This window comes from Cherax quadricarinatus, chromosome 37 (genome assembly GCF_038502225.1).
Source record: "Cherax quadricarinatus isolate ZL_2023a chromosome 37, ASM3850222v1, whole genome shotgun sequence".
Lineage (NCBI taxonomy): Eukaryota > Metazoa > Arthropoda > Malacostraca > Decapoda > Parastacidae > Cherax > Cherax quadricarinatus.
The window spans coordinates 2,316,428-2,328,722 of record NC_091328.1 but is presented as its reverse complement, the minus strand read 5'-3'; positions in this window follow the sequence as shown (position 1 = coordinate 2,328,722).

The following is a 12,295-nucleotide window of genomic DNA, read 5'->3' as shown; positions in this document are numbered from 1 at the left end:
TGATGAAGTCACTGTCGGAGAGTGCAAGGGACAAGTGAACTAGCAGCAGCAACACGCATTCTTGAGCTGCCCCAGCGCTCGGGCTTTTAAGCCCACAGCTGGGGTTTGGCTCGCAAAGGACCCTGTAGTGCTTGCTGCCTTTGCACTTCCTGCCATCGTTTGCTGCTATGCAGCTGCCACACCCTTCGAACCCAGTGTGGGCGGGGCATGTGGCAGCCCAGTGTGCCTAGCTTCACCCTCCGAGCCCCGTGGAGGCGGGGAATGGGGCTAGACCTGGGAATAACTAGTCCCAGAAGACGAGGGGTACTTGTACCTCCACCCATGGCAGACATTGGTCTGAGACACTCCTGGAGTTTACCTGGAGAGAGTTCCGGGGGTCAACGCCCCCGCGGCCCGGTCTGTGACCAGGCCTCCTGGTGGATCAGAGCCTGATCAACCAGGCTGTTGCTGCTGGCTGCACGCAAACCAACGTACGAGCCACAGCCCGGCTGGTCAGGAACCGACTTTAGGTGCTTGTCCAGTGCCAGCTTGAAGACTGCCAGGGGTCTGTTGGTAATCCCCCTTATGTATGCTGGGAGGCAGTTGAACAGTCTCGGGCCCCTGACACTTACTGTATGGTCTCTTAACGTGCTAGTGACACCCCTGCTTTTCATTGGGGGGATGGTGCATCGTCTGCCAAGTCTTTTGCTTTCGTAGTGAGTGATTTTTGTGTGCAAGTTCGGTACTAGTCCCTCTAGGATTTTCCAGGTGTATATAATCATGTATCTCTCCCTCCTGCGTTCCAGGGAATACAGGTTTAGGAACCTCAAGCGCTCCCAGTAATTGAGGTTATGCGCGCCGTGAAGGTTCTCTGTACATTTTCTAGGACAGCAATTTCACCTACCTTGAAAGGTGCTGTTAGTGTGCAGTAATATTCCAGCCTAGATAGAACAAGTGACCTGAAGAGTGTCATCATGGGCTTGGCATCCCTAGGGAGGCATGACTGAGCCACCACCTGGAGAATGCCTGGGCCGGGTGATTATACCGGCGAACCTACAAAAAAGCCACTGTGTGGCGAAACGTTTCTTCAGTAAGGATTCCCATATTATTCATAAGTGACTCAGTCTTCAACTTGTCGGTTTTCTAAACCATTTATCACAAAAGTAAGTAAATAAGTGAGTGAGGAGTGAGTAGGTACTTAAGCTTTTACTCAGGTTCCTAGCACAAGTTTAGATTAATCTAATGATAAGCAATATACCAATCCCTAATACAGAAAAATAAACTATACAACTTCTGGAAAAAATAATTGTCACAGGTAAACGTCAAAATTAATGAATCGGGAGTAGAGGAAAATGATGAGGGTCAATTCTGAGGTCTTCTCGTAGATACCAGTAATAATTAAAATGTAATGCTCATATCCAGCTTATAAAAAATGCATCAAAAACTGAAGGCTCAGTACATGTACAAGGTATACAGACCATAGTGAGATATTATTGTATATAAAGTCTCGTTATGCAGAGCATTTCGGGCAAATTAGGTCAATTTTGTCCCCAGGATGCGACCCACACCAGTCGACTAACACCCAGGTACCTATTTTACTGCTAGGTGAACATGGACAGCAGGTGTCTTAAGGAAACACATCCTAATGTTTCTACCTGTATCGGGGATCGAACCATGGACCTCAATGTGTGAGCTGAGTGCGCTACCAACCGAGTTACGGGATCTCACTGTTGGGTTCTTAATTTATACCACTAACACCAGCTTGGAATGTCAATTAAAGAGTTGTTTTCATGTTATCTGAGAGACATCAGTGTCCGGAAAATAGGAGAATCTATCCCCATTTATATGAACGAGACCTGAAGACGCAATTTTTTTTTAATTCTCTGTAGTCCCATAAGAAAAAGTATTTTTTTTTTATAAGAAAATCCACTTTAACAAAATTGTTTTGAGGATGACAACTTGTCACCCACAGTCCAAAATCAATACAAAACTACTTTCAGTTAAGATACAGCAATGTTTAATCTTTCAAGCCAGTCAGAAGAGGCATTTTCTAGTTATTATGTGGGAAACAAAGTATGTAACTAAATTTGCATTTTGAAATTACCACCACACACACACACGCCTTAAAGAGCACACAGTGAAGAGTCGGGGGCAGGAGCTATGACTCTACCCCTGAAACCAGAATTTAGTGAGTACACACATGCATGGAGGACTGACCACTCCGGCAATGGTATCGTACAGCACAGTGACTCCCACGATCACGTCGTGGCTTGGAATGATGGTATATATTCTTACTGAATGAAACAAATGGAAGAATTAAGCACAAATGTTTGGAGTCTTTAACAATGAAACTCTCCAGTAATATTAATTTAAATAGTGATGTGTTCTCCATGACTACACTCACCCAACACATCATCTTGGAACCATCAGCTTATAGCACAGGTAATATCACAGGTTATAGCACAGCTTATAGCATAGCTTATAACACAGCTTATAACACAGGTTATAAAACGGGTTATAATACAGGAAAAGACGGAACTCAGAGACACAGCTCCCTAGCGTCCACATTCTCCGTCAGGAAGTTCATCAACAGCGTCTGTACCAACATGGGTGGCTCCAGGGGCGACTCCAGGGGCGGCTCCAGGGGCGGCTCCAGGGGCGGCTTCCTTCACTCTATAATTACATTTTCTCTAATTAGATAACTTGTTAATGTTGCTTTATGTGGTTGCTGGGGAGGGGAGGGGAGAGAGGGGGTTCTGCTTTATGTGGTTGACGGGGAGAGAGAGAGAGAGAGAGAGAGAGAGAGAGAGAGAGAGAGAGAGAGAGAGAGAGAGAGAGAGAGAGAGAGAGAGAGAGAGAGAGAGAGAGAGAGAGAGAGAGAGAGAGTTGCTTTATGTGTTTGATGGGGGGGGGGAGCACATATCATGAGGTACACATCAACCAAAAAACTACTGCGGCATATGGGCGCTTGGCAAACCTAAGAATAGCGTATTGACATCTAAGTAAGGAGTCATTCATGACACTGTACACCGTGTACATCATTTCAATTCAATTCAATTCAATTCAAAGTTTATTCTCTATGAGGATTACAATGCTGAGTTTACAGAATTTGGTTATTGTGTGGTTTACATATAGTAAAGTACTAGTTACAGAGGGTGCCACTAGAACACCTAGCATGGCTAGGCATTTCGGGCAGACTTAGATTAATTCTTAAATTTAAAATACTGTATTACAAATTATGAGGTAAGTTGGTATTATGGCTAAGTGACTAAATACTAGTTTGTGAGTTTAGCGATGTGAATGCTTTTGTTTTGGCACTATACATAGTTTCAGTATTGGAGTATCACAGGCCAACTTATGACTAGTTAGGATTCATTATTTTAAGATTGAGATTGATATTTCTGTTTATGGTCAAATGGGCGAGTGTAAGTGTGAACCACAGGTGGTATTCGTGTAATTGGTTGACGGGGTGTATCAGGGAGATAAGATGTTTTCTAATGGTAGTTTTGAAGGTGATGAATGTGTCTGCAGTTCTGTCGCAGTTCTGTTGCAGTTCTGTTGCAGTTCTGTTGCATGCAGCACCAGTCTCGAGCCACACCTGGTCAAACACGTCAAGAAATTAGAGAAACAACAAGACTAGTCCCGGAGCTAAGAGGTACGGTCTACGAGGAGAAGTTAAGGGAACCCAATCTGACGACACTGGAGGACAGGAGGGATAGGGAGGACATGATAACGACATATAAAATACTGGGAGGAATTGACAAAGCGGATAGGGACACGATGTTCAGAGATGGGACACAGCAACAAAAGGTTACAGATGGAAGTCGAAAAATCAGATGAGTCACAGGAAGGTTAGGAAGTATTTCTTAAGTCATACAGTTGTCAGGAAGTGGTACAATCTGGATAGTAATGTAATGTCGGCAAGATCCATACATAGCTTTAAGAAGAGGTTCCATGAAGCTCATGGAGCAGGGGGAATGTGGACCTAGTAGCGACCAGTGAAGAGGCTGAGGCCAGGAGCTATGAATTGACCACTGCAACGACAACTAGGTGAGCACACACACACACACACACACACATGTTGTGTGTGTACTCACCTATTTGTACTCACCTATTTGTGGTTGCAGGGGTCGAGTCACAGCTCATGGCCCCGCCTCTTTGCTGATTGCTACTAGGTCCTCTCTCTCCCTGCCCCATGAGCTCTATCATACCTCGCCTTAAAACTATGTGTGGTTCCCGCCTCCACTACGTCACTTTCTAGGCTATTCCACGGCCTGACTACTCTATGACTGAAGAAATACTTCCTAACATCCCTTTGATTCATCTGAGTCTTCAACTTCCAATTGTGACCTCTTGTGTCTGTGTCCCTTCTCTGGAACATCCCGTCTTTGTCCACCTCGTCTATTCCGCGCAGTATTTTATACGTCGTTATCATGTCTCCCCTGACCCTCCTGTCCTCCAGTGTCGTCAGGCCGATTTCTCTCAACCTTTCTTCGTAGGACAATCCCCGTAGCTCTGGGACTAGTCTTGTTGCAAACCTTTGCACTTTCTCTAATTTCTTGACGTGCTTGACTAGGTGTGGATTCCAAACTGGTGCTGCATACTCCAGTATGGGCCTGACGTAAATGGTATACAGAGTCTTGAACGACTCCTTACTGAGGTATCGGAACGCTATCCGTAGGTTTGCCAGGCGCCCGTATGCTGCAGCAGTTATCTGATTGATGTGCGCCTCAGGAGATATGCTCGGTGTTATACTCACCCCCAGATCTTTCTCCTTGAGTGAGGGTTGCAGTCTTTGGCCATCTAAACTATATTGTGTCTGTGGTCTTCTTTGCCCTTCCCCAATCTTCATGACTTTGCATTTGGCAGGGTTAAATTCAAGGAGCCAGTTGCTGGACCAGGCTTGTAGCCTGTCCAGGTCTCTTTGTAGTCCTGCCTGATCCTCATCCGATTTGATTCTTCTCATTAACTTCGCATCATCTGCAAACAAGGACACTTCTGAGTCTATCCCTTCCGTTATGTCGTCGTTCACATATACCAAGAACAGCACAGGTCCTAGGACTGACCCCTGTGGAACCCCGTTTGTCACAGGCGCCCACTCTGACACCTCATCGCGTACCATGACTCGTTGTTGCCTCCCTGTCAGGTATTCTCTGATCCATTGCAGTGCCTTTCCTGTTATGTGTGCCTGATCCTCTAGCTTTTGCAGTAACCTCTTGTGAGGAACTGTGTCGAAGGCCTTCTGGCAGTCCAAAAATATGCAGTCGATCCACCCCTCTCTCTCTTGTCTTACTTCTGTCACCTTGTCATAAAACTCTAGTAGGTTTGTGACACAGGATTTTCCTTCCCTGAAACCGTGCTGGTTGTCAATTATACACTTGTTTCTTTCCAGGTGCTCCACCACTCTCCTCCTGATGATCTTCTCCATGACCTTGCATACTATACACGTTAGTGATACAGGTCTGTAGTTTAGTGCTTCATGTCTGTCTCCCTTTTTAAAAATTGGGACTACATTTGCCATTTTCCATACCTCAGGGAGTTGCCCAGTTTCAAATGATGTGTTGAAGATCTTTGTTAATGGCTCACACAATATCTCTGCTCCCTCTTTAAGGACCCATGGAGAGATGTTGTCTGGTCCCACCGCCTTTGAGGTGTCAAGTTAGCATAGAAGCTTCTACACCTCCTCCTCGGTTATATGTACCTCATCCAGCACTTGCTGGTGTGCCCCCTTGTTCTGATTTCCTGGAGTCCTACTGGTTTCCACTGTAAATACCTCTTTAAATCTTGTGTTGAGCTCCTGACATACCTCTCGGTCGTTTCTTGTGAATTCCCCATCACCCTTCCTCAGTCTGATTACCTGGTCCTTGACTGTTGTTTTCCTCCTGATGTGGCTGTACAACAGCTTCGGGTCAGTCTTTACTTTTGATGCTATGTCATTTTCATATTGTCTCTGAGCCTCCCTTCTTATCTGTGCATATTCGTTTCTGGCTCTTCGGCTAATCTCTTTATTTTCCTGAGTTCTCTGTCTTCTGTACCTTTTCCATTCTCTAATACACCTAGTTTTTGCCTCCCTACACCTTTGGGTGAACCAAGGACTCGTTCTGTTCTTCCCATTATTTCTGTTTCCCCTGGGAACAAACCTCTCCTCTGCCTCCTTGCATTTTGTTGCCACATAGTCCATCATTTCTTGTACTGGTTTTCCTGTCAGTTCCCTCTCCCGTTGAATGTCTTGAAGGAAGTTCCTCATGCCTGAGTAGTTCCCCCTTTTGTAGTTTGGTTTTTCCCAGCCTATTCCTGCTACTCTCTCCACTTGGAGCTCAACTATGTAGTCGAAGCACAGAACCACATGATCACTAGCTCCCAGGGGCCTTTCATACATGATACCCTCGATGTCTGAACTACTCAAGGTGAATACAAGGTCCAGTCTTGCTGGTTCGTCCTCTCCTCTCTCTCTGGTAGTGTCTCTAACATGTTGATGCATGAGGTTTTCCAGTACCACATCCATCATCTTGGCTCTCCATGTTTTGGGACCCCCATGGGGCTCCAGGTTTTCCCAGTCAATCTCCTTGTGATTGAAATCACCCATAACTAGTAACTTTGCTCCCCCCATGTATGCTCTCCTGGCCACCTCGGCTAGTGTGTCGATCATTGCTCTGTTGCTCTCATCATATTCTTCTCTTGGCCTCCTGCAGTTCTGTGGTGGGTTGTACATTGCTGCAATTATCACCTTATGTCCCTCAAACTGGATTGTTCCTACTACGTAGTCCCTTTCGCCCGTGCCATCCATTCCTTCCATTTTCTCAAAACCCCACTGGTTTTTAATGAGCAGTGCAACTCCTCCCCTCTCCTCCCTCTGTCTTTCCTGAGGATTTGATATCCGGATGGAAAGATTGAATCTGTTATTATTCTGGTGAGTTTTGTTTCTGTGAGTGCTATTATGTCTGGGGATGTCTCCTTGATTCTCTCGTGCCACTCCTCATACTTGTTTGTTATTCCATCTGCATTTGTATACCACACCTTCAACTTCTTTTCTAAGACTGTGGTCTGGGAGGTGTATTGGGGTTGGGGAAGTGGGAGACCTGGTAAGGAACTATGGGTTGTTGCTGTGTGGGTGGAGTTTGTAATGTAGTGGATGGGGGCATTGGATGTGGCATGGGTGTTTTGATTTAGAGTGTTTGGTTGCACTGGGGTTGACCTGGTTGGGAGGCTTCTATAGGAAGTTGTGTGTGTGTGTGTTATTGTGCCCACGAACGAGTGGTATTGATCAATAACAACACTGTGACTAGCCAAGGACTCGAACCCATGCTGGTTTGGTCTGCCTCATGGTGGGCGAAAACTCATGACGCCTTAATCCACTGTATGGTCCGGTGGATTAAGGAGTTATGAGTTTTAGCTCACCATGAGGCAGGTCAAAGCAGCATGGGTTCGAGCCTTTGGCTAGTCGCAGTGTTGTTATTGATACACACACACACACACACACACACACACACACACACACACACACACACACACACACACACACACATATATATATATATATATATATATATATATATATATATATATATATATATATATATATATATATATATATATATATTTATTTTTTATTATCACACTGGCCGATTCCCACCAAGGCAGGGTGGCCCGAAAAAGAAAAACTTTCACCATCATTCACTCCATCACTGTCTTGCCCGAAGGGTGCTTTACACTACAGTTTTTAAACTGCAACATTAACACCCCTCCTTCAGAGTGCAGGCACTGTACTTCCCATCTCCAGGACTCAAGTCCGGCCTGCCGGTTTCCCTGAACCCCTTCATAAATGTTACTTTGCTCACACTCCAACAGCACGTCAAGTATTAAAAACCATTCGTCTCCATTCACTCCTATCAAACACGCTTACGCACGCCTGCTGGAAGTCCAAGCCCCTCGCACACAAAACCTCCTTTACCCCCTCCCTCCAACCTTTCCTAGGCCGACCCCTACCCCGCCTTCCTTCCACTACAGACTGATACACTCTTGAAGTCATTCTGTTTCGCTCCATTCTCTCTACATGTCCGAACCACCTCAACAACCCTTCCTCAGCCCTCTGGACAACAGTTTTGGTAATCCCGCACCTCCTCCTAACTTCCAAACTACGAATTCTCTGCATTATATTCACACCACACATTGCCCTCAGACATGACATCTCCACTGCCTCCAGCCTTCTCCTCGCTGCAACATTCATCACATTCATCAACATTCATCACATTCATCAACATTCATATATATATATATATATATATATATATATATATATATATGTGTGTGTGTGTGTGTGTGTGTGTGTGTGTGTGTGTGTGTGTGTGTGTGTGTGTGTGTGTGTGTGTGTGTGTGTGTGTGTGTAAATCTCTCTCTCTAAAACCTATGCACCACTAATTCACGTAATTCATTCAGACGCAAATCATTAACAGTTCTGGGTGAGTGATTGCAATTAATGACCAAATTAGAGTTAATGAAGAATAAAGGGCTGTCAACAGTGCTCAAATTCCAACAGCTGAGCTCTGAGAGGTTGAGTGCAGCGCTGAGAGCGCTTCCCAAGTTCCAAACCCAACCATAGTGGAACCTACCTTCCTTAGTGATAACCATGTGTGGATACACCTCGTCCCTCGACACATGTGTCGACGGGAGGAGGGAAGTACGATTTAGTGGTGGAGTGTTCGACTGCAGATTCATCCCACTATGGCTATGCAAACACTTTCTCTACCCTGCAGATATAGAAAGCAAAATTAATTCGCTTAGATGCAGTAAGATAGACAGGTGGTATAGACAGCTTGGGTGCACAGTGCCAGTACGTAGGTTCTCACCTATTTTAATTAATTATATCAGAAAATGTCAGTGTCCATTTTTAATTTGAGGGAGGGAGAGGGGGGGGGGAATTTGTCATAGATGAGATCTACTAGGCTTATAACCAGCAAATGTTTAAAACTAGTATTAATTACAGACCATGGTATAACTGTATAATAGCGTGCATAGCCATGTACAGAGACCTTGAATACGGCTTAGCTTGACTCACCAAATAGGGAGAAGTGACGCAGCAGATATAACCTTCTTGCTGGCTTCTGCCTTACTCAGCCAAGCCAGTACAAGTGTTATTTAAGTAAGTCAGTACACGTGTTAAGTAAGCCAGTACACGTGTTAAGTTAGCCAGTACACATGTTAAGTAAGCCAGTACACGTGTTAAGTAAGCCAGTACACGTGTTAAGTAAGCCAGTACACATGTTAAGTAAGCCAGTACGCATGTTAAGTAAGCCAGTACACATGTTAAGTAAGCCAGTACACGTGTTAAGTAAGCCAGTACACATGTTAAGTAAGCCAGTACACGTGTTAAGTAAGCCAGTACACATGTTAAGTAAGCCAGTACGCATGTTAAGTAAGCCAGTACACATGTTAAGTAAGCCAGTACACGTGTTAAGTAAGCCAGTACACATGTTAAGTAAGCCAGTACACGTGTTAAGTAAGCCAGTACACATGTTAAGTAAGCCAGTACACGTGTTAAGTAAGCCAGTACACATGTTAAGTAAGCAAGTACACGTGTTAAGTAAGCCAGTACACATGTTAAGTAAGCCAGTACACATGTTAAGTAAGCCAGTACACGTGTTAAGTAAGCCAGTACACGTGTTAAGTAAGCCAGTACACGTGTTAAGTAAGCCAGTACACGTGTTAAGTAAGTCAGTACACATGTTAAGTAAGCCAGTACACATGTTAAGTAAGCCAGTACACGTGTTAAGTAAGCCAGTACACGTGTTAAATAAGCCAGTACACATGTTAAGTAAGCCAGTACACATGTTAAGTAAGTCAGTACACGTGTTAAGTAAGCCAGTACACGTGTTAAATAAGCCAGTACACATGTTAAGTAAGCCAGTACACATGTTAAGTAAGTCAGTACACGTGTTAAGTAAGCCAGTACTCATGTTAAGTAAGCCAGTACACATGTTAAGTAAGTCAGTGCACATGTTAAGTAAGCCAGTACACATGTTAAGTCAGTACACGTGTTAAGTAAGCCAGTACACATGTTAAGTAAGTCAGTACACGTGTTAAGTAAGCCAGTACACATGTTAAGTAAGTCAGTACACGTGTTAAGTAAGCCAGTACACATGTTAAGTAAGTCAGTACACGTGTTAAGTAAGCCAGTACACATGTTAAGTAAGTCAGTACACATGTTAAGTAAGTCAGTACACGTGTTAAGTAAGTCAGTACACGTGTTAAGTAAGCCAGTACACATGTTAAGTAAGTCAGTACACAAGTTAAGTAAGTCAGTACACGTGTTAAGTAAGTCAGTACACGTGTTAAGTAAGCCAGTACACATATTAAGTAAGTCAGTACACGTGTTAAGTAAGCCAGCACACATGTTAAGTAAGTCAGTACACATGTTAAGTAAGTCAGTACACGTGTTAAGTAAGTCAGTACACATGTTAAGTAAGCCAGTACACATGTTAAGTAAGCCAGTACACGTGTTAAGTAAGTCAGTACACGTGTTAAGTAAGTCAGTACACGTGTTAAGTAAGCCAGTACACCTGTTAAGTAAGCCAGTACACGTGTTAAGTAAGTCAGTACACATGTTAAGTAAGCCAGTACACATGTTAAGTAAGCCAGTACACATGTTAAGTAAGTCAGTACACGTGTTAAGTAAGTCAGTACACATGTTAAGTAAGCCAGTACACATGTTAAGTAAGCCAGTACACGTGTTAAGTAAGTCAGTACACGTGTTAAGTAAGCCAGTACACGTGTTAAGTAAGCCAGTACACGTGTTAAGTAAGCCAGTACACGTGTTAAGTAAGCCAGTACACGTGTTAAGTAAGCCAGTACACGTGTTAAGTAAGTCAGTACACATGTTAAGCCAGTACACATGTTAAGTAAGCCAGTACACGTGTTAAGTAAGTCAGTACACGTGTTAAGTAAGTCAGTACACATGTTAAGTAAGCCAGTACACGTGTTAAGTAAGCCAGTACACATGTTAAGTAAGTCAGTACACGTGTTAAGTAAGCCAGTACACGTGTTAAGTAAGCAAGTACACATGTTAAGTAAGTCAGTACACGTGTTAAGTAAGTCAGTACACATGTTAAGTAAGTCAGTACACGCGTTATTTTGATGTAGAATTTAATACTATGGTCTGTAGGATGGTCTGTAGGATGGTCTGTAGGATGGTCTGTAGGATGGCCTGTAGGATGGCCTGTAGGATGGTCTGTAGGATGTTCTGTAGGATGGTCTGTAGGATGGTCTGTAGGATGGTCTGTAGGATGGCCTGTAGGATGGCCTGTAGGATGGTCTGTAGGATGTTCTGTAGGATGGTCTGTAGGATGGTCTGTAAGATGCTCTGTAGGATGGTCTGTAGGATGGTCTGTAGGATGGTCTGTAAGATGGTCTGTAGGATGGTCTGTAGGATGGTCTGTAGGATGGTCTGTAAGATGGTCTGTAGGATGGTCTGTAGGATGGTCTGTAGGATGGTCTCTAAAATGGTCTGTAGGATGGTCTGTAGGATGGCCTGAAGGATGGTCTGGAGGAGGGTCTGTAGGATGGTCTGTAGGATGGCCTGTAGGATGGTCTGTAGGATGGCCTGTAGGATGGTCTGTAGGATGGTCTGTAGGATGGTCTGTAGGATGGTCTGTAGGATGGTCTGTAGAATGGTCTGTAGGATGGTCTGTAGGATGGTCTCTAAAATGGTCTGTAGGATGGTCTGTAGGATGGCCTGAAGGATGGTCTGGAGGAGGGTCTGTAGGATGGTCTGTAGGATGGCCTGTAGGATGGTCTGTAGGATGGCCTGTAGGATGGTCTGTAGGATGGTCTGTAGGATGGCCTGTAGGATGGTCTGTAGGATGGTCTGTAGGATGGTCTGTCGGATGGTCTGTAGGATGGTCTGTAGGATGGTCTGTAGGATGGTCTCTAGGAGGGACTCTAGGATTTTCTGTAGGATGGTCTGTAGGATGGTGTGTAGGATGGTCTGTAAGATGGTCAGTAGGATGGTCTGTTGGATGGTCTGTAGGATGGTCTGTAGGATGGTCTGTAGGAGGGACTCTAGGATTTTCTGTAGGATGATCTGTAGGATGGTCTGTAGGATGGTCTCTAGGAGGGACTCTAGGATTTTCTGTAGGATGGTCTCTAGGAGGGACTCTAGGATTTTTTGTAGGATGGTCTGTAGGATGGTCTGTAGGATGGTCTGTAGGATGATCTGTAGGATGGTCAGTAGGATGATCTGTAGGATGGTCTGTAGGATTGTCTGTTGGATGGTCTGTAGGATGGTCTGTAGGATGGTCTCTAGAATGGTCTCTAGGAGGGT